We start from the raw sequence: 6,805 nt of genomic DNA on the forward strand, positions 1-6,805 counted from the left end.
TATAAAAACCCTGGGGCAGAGGCAGTCGGGGGCCGTTGGAATAGGTTCCAGGCCCTCTCAAGGCTATCCTTTATTTTTTATCTGTTTATCTCCGCAAGATTCTCCGCAATAAATCCTTCTAATATTTCCTTCTGCTCACACTCAAGAAAACTCTGGGCAGCTGTGGGGTTGGTGGGTAAACGCTCCACAATGTATGACTAATGAGATAAAAGTGTGACCTCTGTCTTGTAGCAGACTTCAGTCATTGGAGGTATTAATAAAGCAAGCTAACAGTTATACTGAGGGGAATAGAGAAGTTGAGGCAATCAAGCCACTGACTCACCTGTTTCAGAAAATCTGGAACATGGGAAGACAATGCTCTCGACAGCACCAAGAACGGCATATTACTTTCTAATTCCTTGAATTCTTACAGTGAACTCCCATCGTTGAAGGCACATTGGATGGTCCATATTGGTGCATGTGTATTTCTGTGTAACTCATGGAGAGTAAAAATTCTAAAAGTCAATCAATAAACTATTTGTAATGGGCTGTAGCTCCTTATCTGGTTCAGAAAAATAAATTGAATTTAACAAATTGTTTTTCTAAATCTATGATAGTTTAATATTTATTATGCCGAAGGTTGATTGCTAGTTGCATTGTAATTAAGAAACTTTTAGATAATATTACTGCTTATTGACACCCATTATCCTATATATTCTAAGTATTTTTCTGACTTGACCCTCACATCTAAAACAGTGGGATTATTTCCATTCCCAAAGTGTTAAAGTTGAAATTTACAGAGGTTAAATAAAAGAACAAAGGATACAGCTCATGGCAAATTCAGAATTTAAAGTTAGAATTATCCGACTATGAAGTCTGTTTGTTCCACTATGTCTCCCATTTATCATAATGAGTGCCAATTACATGCTAAATTTTATATTGGGCTAAGGCTCTTGTCATATTTATTTCATAGTGTCAAAATGAAAATGAAGAACATCTAAAAACATACTTTAAGTTAAATAGTTGATCGTCAACTCATATTAGAGGATGTAAGTATGTTGACCTTTATGGATAGAAAGTAGCTTAAAGCCATTTTATAGTCATTTTCCCATGAACATTTGGGAGAATAATACATGAATTTACAGATTATTTACACTATTCTCTTTCTTTAAAGCTACAGTTTAATCAAGTAATATCAATGTGGAACATTAGTGTACAGCAAATATACAAGAAAAAGTGTTTGACTCAAATGAGCAATACCCACAGCACACTCAGATAATGAAGTAAGAACACCCTAAACGCTATCTCATTTAATCCTCCTAATGTCCCAAAAGTACCCACTTAAGTCAGAAATGTATTCCATTCTCCACATGTAGGACATAAGGCTTGGGGAGTTTAGCATGCATCTGAATGCATATCAGTTCAATGAACTATGCTGGTAAAATTCTCAAGGTAGATACAATTTAGTTTATGAATCATCATATATGTTTCTTTTCCAGTTAGCTTTACATCCCTTTAGTACGGTGATTTTAGTAGACTAAATAATATCTCTTTTAAAATCTCCACATCTAGTCCCTGAATCTGTGGATATATTATCTTTATTGTTATTAATATTGTTATTAATTATCTTATCAAAGGTCCTTACAGATATGATTAAGTATCTTGGATGAGAAGATTGTCTTAATAGACCCAGTATAATCACAAGTGTTGTATTTTAAAAATGGCCTCAGGGAGGCCTTGGTGGGTGGAGCCTAGGGGCACAGTGGAAACTCACTCACCTGCAGGTGGCACCCACATGTAAAGTTTTATTATTAAAGGAGGAAGGGAGAAGGGAAGAGGTGGAGAGGGGAGGGAAGGGGAGGGGAGGGGGTGCGTGCGCCCTGGTGGCAAGATAGAGGAAGGAAGAGGGAGAGGAGGGGGAGGGGTTTTCTCTTAAAGAAGACTTTACTTAAAATGACATTGTCAGGACTCTGGGCAGGTCCCCAAGGGGCGGGTTTGAATGCTAGCAACAAGAGGCTTTGTAACATGACCCAACAGTTCCATGTGCCTAACATTGATGAGTTCCTGTTGGCATGCTGCCTGGACATTGATGTGTTATTCCCACTAACATCACTTGTCCCATGAGCCCACAATCAGTCACGGGGTGTTCAAGGAGATGATTGAATCTGCCATGAATGTAGCTTGCTTGTTTGCCCTTATGGAACGCTTGTGGAGCTGTTGAGTGTGCACAACCAGGAAACCCTTTGCTTCTGACCATTCTCTACTGGACAGTTGCTGAGGTTCTGAAGGGCCTAAGATCCAAGCTGGGCTCATCCAGAGGACAGAGCTGGTAGAACTCAGGAACTCAAATAGGGAGCTACTCTAAAAACCATTCTGGTATTGCCTACGTGTTAAACTCTAATAGCAAGTCCAGTTGTAGCTGGACTGCAAGAACATTTATTTGCAGGGCAGGCAGCATGAGGAAAGGCTGATGAGAGAGCTACTTCCCAGCAGATGGAGAAGGATGCTGCTGTCTTTCTGGGGGCACAAACTGTGTAAACCTTCCTAGCCCTATTGTTCCTGCCCACATGGAAGAATTCTGAGGGAGCCTAAATTTAGATACAGGACAGAGGTTGAAGAGAATAAATAGATCATTTAACTGACAGCTTCAGGCTAAACTAGCATATAAATAAATAAAAATATCCTCATACACATGTTTTGTTTTGAGACAGGGTTTCTCTGTGTAGTTTTGATACCTGTCCTGGATCTCGCTCTGTAGACTAGGCTGGCCTTGAACTCACAGAGATCTACCTGGCTCTACCTCCCGAGTGCTGGGATTAAAGGCATGCACCACCACTGTCAGGTGTCTGTTTTGTTTTGAAACATGATCTCTATGTGTAACCCTGAATGGCCTAGAACTCACTATGTAGACCAGGCTGGCCTAAAACTCACAGAGATCTACCAGCTTCTGCTCTCAAGTGCTGGGATTATAGATTTGGGCCACCACACCTGACTACACATACATTTTTATGAATAAATATATATGTTTGTGTTTTGCCTTAATTTGGAAGGGGGCCATCTATTTAATAGACCAAAGCAATGAGTCCGTCAAGTCCAGTTTGGTGAACCAGTGAGTTTTGGGGCGTTACTTATAGGCTAATAGATGATCCCAAAATAGTTATATCATCAAAATATCCCCTCACAGCACAGGTGACAACTCCCAAAAGCTATGTCACCAGAGTCCCTTTTAGGTAATTTATAGACAGCTACATAACTGAAGAGTGCATCTCACAGTAACTGTTTACCTGCTGTGAATGCTGAGAAGCAGTGGGACCTGGTGAGGAACAGGTACCTGTGAAAGCTTATGAGACTGGTGATCGCTGTGATTCCCAGGAGATCTCCAGAATGCCCAGGTCTTGCCAAGGAATGTTAATAGACCCGTTTTCATGAGGGTCTCATGGGTGAACACAACAGCCCCAATTCAAGGCAGCAATGGTCACATCCAGCCCAGACAAAGAGCTACAAAGCAAAAGACACAATGCCGTCAGCTCAGCAGCATTCACAATATTGAAAACAGAAAATGATGTGAATATACTATACTGCAAGCATGTTGCTCGGAGAAATGGGTAGATTTTTTTTCAAGGGTATGCATACATACTATGATTACTTAATCACTTAATCACTGGGTCTATGTATAGATCGTGTATATATGTACATTTATTACAGTTCATGGAAAAAGTTTCCCAGTGCTAGTTTCAACCAATTCAATTACAGGTGATTTTTATTTTTCACTTCACATCTCAATGTTTTATTGTTTAAAATATGAAAAAATATTCCTTCCTGATGATCAAAAGAATTAGAGGAAAAACACAATTTACCAAACACAATTATACTCACCCCCAACTCCAAATCTCAAATGCTCAGCCTAAGAAAACGCTACTGCCTCATTTTTATGTATCTAAAAAAATAGAAAAGCCTTCTCTTGGCCTCTAAAGTCAGTTCACATCTGGTCTTAAGTACAACATTGACGTCATTCTCTCTACATCCCATGAGTCTTCTATTCGGAAGAAATTGAGGAAAGGCCAAGCTTCTTTTTCCCCTCTGCCGAAGAATTGTTTCTGAAAACATCACCTCTTCCGTTCAGCTAAGAAAGCTGCTACTCTCTGAGATTGCTCTGAGTTGTACAGCAGTCACTCTTCTGTCTGACCTCCTGCTCCAGCCAACTGTGTGTTTCCATTACTCCAGGCAAACATTCCTTACAAGCAGCACACATGGTCCCTCTACTTACCCTGTGCTGGCACTCAGAGGACTTGGCTGTAGAAGAAACTGATAAAGAAGGGGATAAAGAGAAATTTATAAAGCATCACAGGAGAGCCAGTATACGGGCATGACACGCGTAATTAGGTATTCTTTGCACATAGTGTTTACAAATCATAATTCTTGATTTGATGGAAATTCACAATGACAAATTTAAAGACATTTGAAGCTTAAACCTCATAAAAACTTAGGATAAAGAAAAAGTATAACAAAACGGATGTATGAGCAGATAGATTGATAAATATTGGTGATAGGTAATGGATCATAGTTTGTGTCCTTTTAATTTTGCATTTGTGGAACTATGATCATCTATGATTCTGAAAGCATTCTAAAATAGTTTCCTTCTAAACTTTTCTTCTGGAAAAACCTGAATGCATTGGAAATGGCAGTTCATTTAAGTAGGCTAATTATGATTGCTAGTGTTAATTGTCAACTTGTCAAAATCTAGAGTCACTTATGAGATGGGTCTCTGGATATGCCCATTGACATGTCCACTGTGGGTGACACTATTCCTTGGTCGGGAGTCTGCTGGACTGCATAAATGGAGAGGGGGAACTGAGAAGCAACGTGCATTCTTCCCTCACTGTTTTCTGATTTGAGGTGTGATATAATCAGTAGCTTCAAGTTACTGCTGTCTGAACTCCCCGACCCTGATGGACTGTGGGTTGAACTGTGAGCTAAAATCAACCTTCCTCCCTTAGTTTGCTATCCTGACTCAGATCAATCGGTAATTGCTACTTGGAGTTCTGTGCTAACGTATCCTTTTTCAGAAAAAAGAACTTTGATCAATGGGCAATGGGCAAGAGATAAGAGTGTTCGTGCATGTTATCCATGGGCATAACCTCTAAAACAGTTACATAAAGAGAATGTAAGAGGTACAAGACTAGATGAACTTCTTTCTTTTGCTCTTTCCTTGTCTGACTCCCGACTCTTCATGCAGTCTGTGCTATTGGATAACATCCCAACGCGATGTTTTTCTTCACAGTCGAGTTCTATATAAATTCACTTTGATATATTAAAGTACCTTTAGCTACTTCAACATAAATAAAAAGATTGTATTATTGTTCTTCATTTTAGTGAACAGGCAAAGGCAACTAGTTTATTTTTTTTTCTAGTAGCTAGATAAGCTGTATGTCCTTGGATAATGCTTCAGTTTGGCTACACGCTTACAATATGAGACATTTTCAGAGTCAGAAATCAGGGGAGTTATTTGGCTGAGTGTTGGCAAAAACAAGATATCACATGGGGGCTTGCTAAAAGTTCCTTTGTGCTAAATTCAAACATATACCATATTATTAACTGTGTCTTGGCAGGTCATTTTCTTCTTTTATAAACACTCAAAAAGCAGTTCTGGTTTATTTAATTCCCAAAAAAGAAAAATTGGAAGCCTTTAGCCTGTTTAATATCAAAACCCACCTGACCCAGGAGCAAATCTGGAGAAATGCTGCAGCGCACTTTGAGTTACATCATCCTGTACACTTTGAGTTACATCATCCTGTACACTTTGAGTTACATCATCCTATACCTAAACTCTTGACTACAAATGAAACACAAGATTTTTAAAGGCCTATATAAAGGTATTTGTTCTGCTATCATTTCTTCCTTTAATCTTTTCTCTGACTTTGTGTTTTCTAACACCCTTCAGGAATCCACAGGACTGAATTTCTGATTCTTTGTCTTTCTCTTTAACATGAATTTTGAATAGCATTTCCATTCCTGTGTGAATTTATCCACTTTGGTGAGCAGATGACTAAATGTCTGCCTTAAGTTCCAAACTGTCCAGTTGTCTGTCTGTACTTCAGTCATGTTCAAAGCAAATACTAAACTGTTATCTACCATACCAAACATTGGACTTTTATCTTTCTTCCCAGAGAATAGCATGTTTCAAAAGAAATACATTCTAATTGTCTCCTTTTCTATTATAACCATCCCTTATTTGGACTTTTAGAATTAATCTACTGGTTAGTTTTTTGTCAGTTTGACACAAACCAGGGTCATCTGGAAGAGGGAGCATCAGTTGACAAGACATCCACATCAGTTGGCCTTTAGGGAAGTCTGAGGGGCCATTTTTTTAATCAATGGTTGATGTGGGAGGGCCTAGCCAACAGTGGGCAGTGCCACCCCTGGGCAGGCAGTCCAGAATTGGACCCTAGAAAACAAGCTGGTCAGCAGATTTCATTCCTGCCCCCTTTTGGTCATGATCTTTATCAAAGAAATAGAGAACAAACTGAGACACTTAGTTAACATGATCAAACGCTAGTCATTTCCTGAACCCCACTCACTTTTGCGTCTTATTCATGAATTCCATTTGAATACACTAAATAGTATCCCATTATCATAGAAAACATTCAATTTATTCTTGACTCTATGGGTTTTCTTCTAACTATATGGGGTTCTTTCAGTTTGTAATGGTTTTGGATTTAATTTACATTTCTTACTTTATAGGATTTTGGTTTCCAGGAAGCAGACATTCCCAGAAGATTAATTTTTTTTTTTATTCTTTGCTCTCCTTGTCTCTCCCCATGATGTG

The sequence above is a fragment of the Peromyscus eremicus genome, chromosome 18 (genome assembly GCF_949786415.1).
Source record: "Peromyscus eremicus chromosome 18, PerEre_H2_v1, whole genome shotgun sequence".
In the NCBI taxonomy this organism is placed as follows: domain Eukaryota; kingdom Metazoa; phylum Chordata; class Mammalia; order Rodentia; family Cricetidae; genus Peromyscus; species Peromyscus eremicus.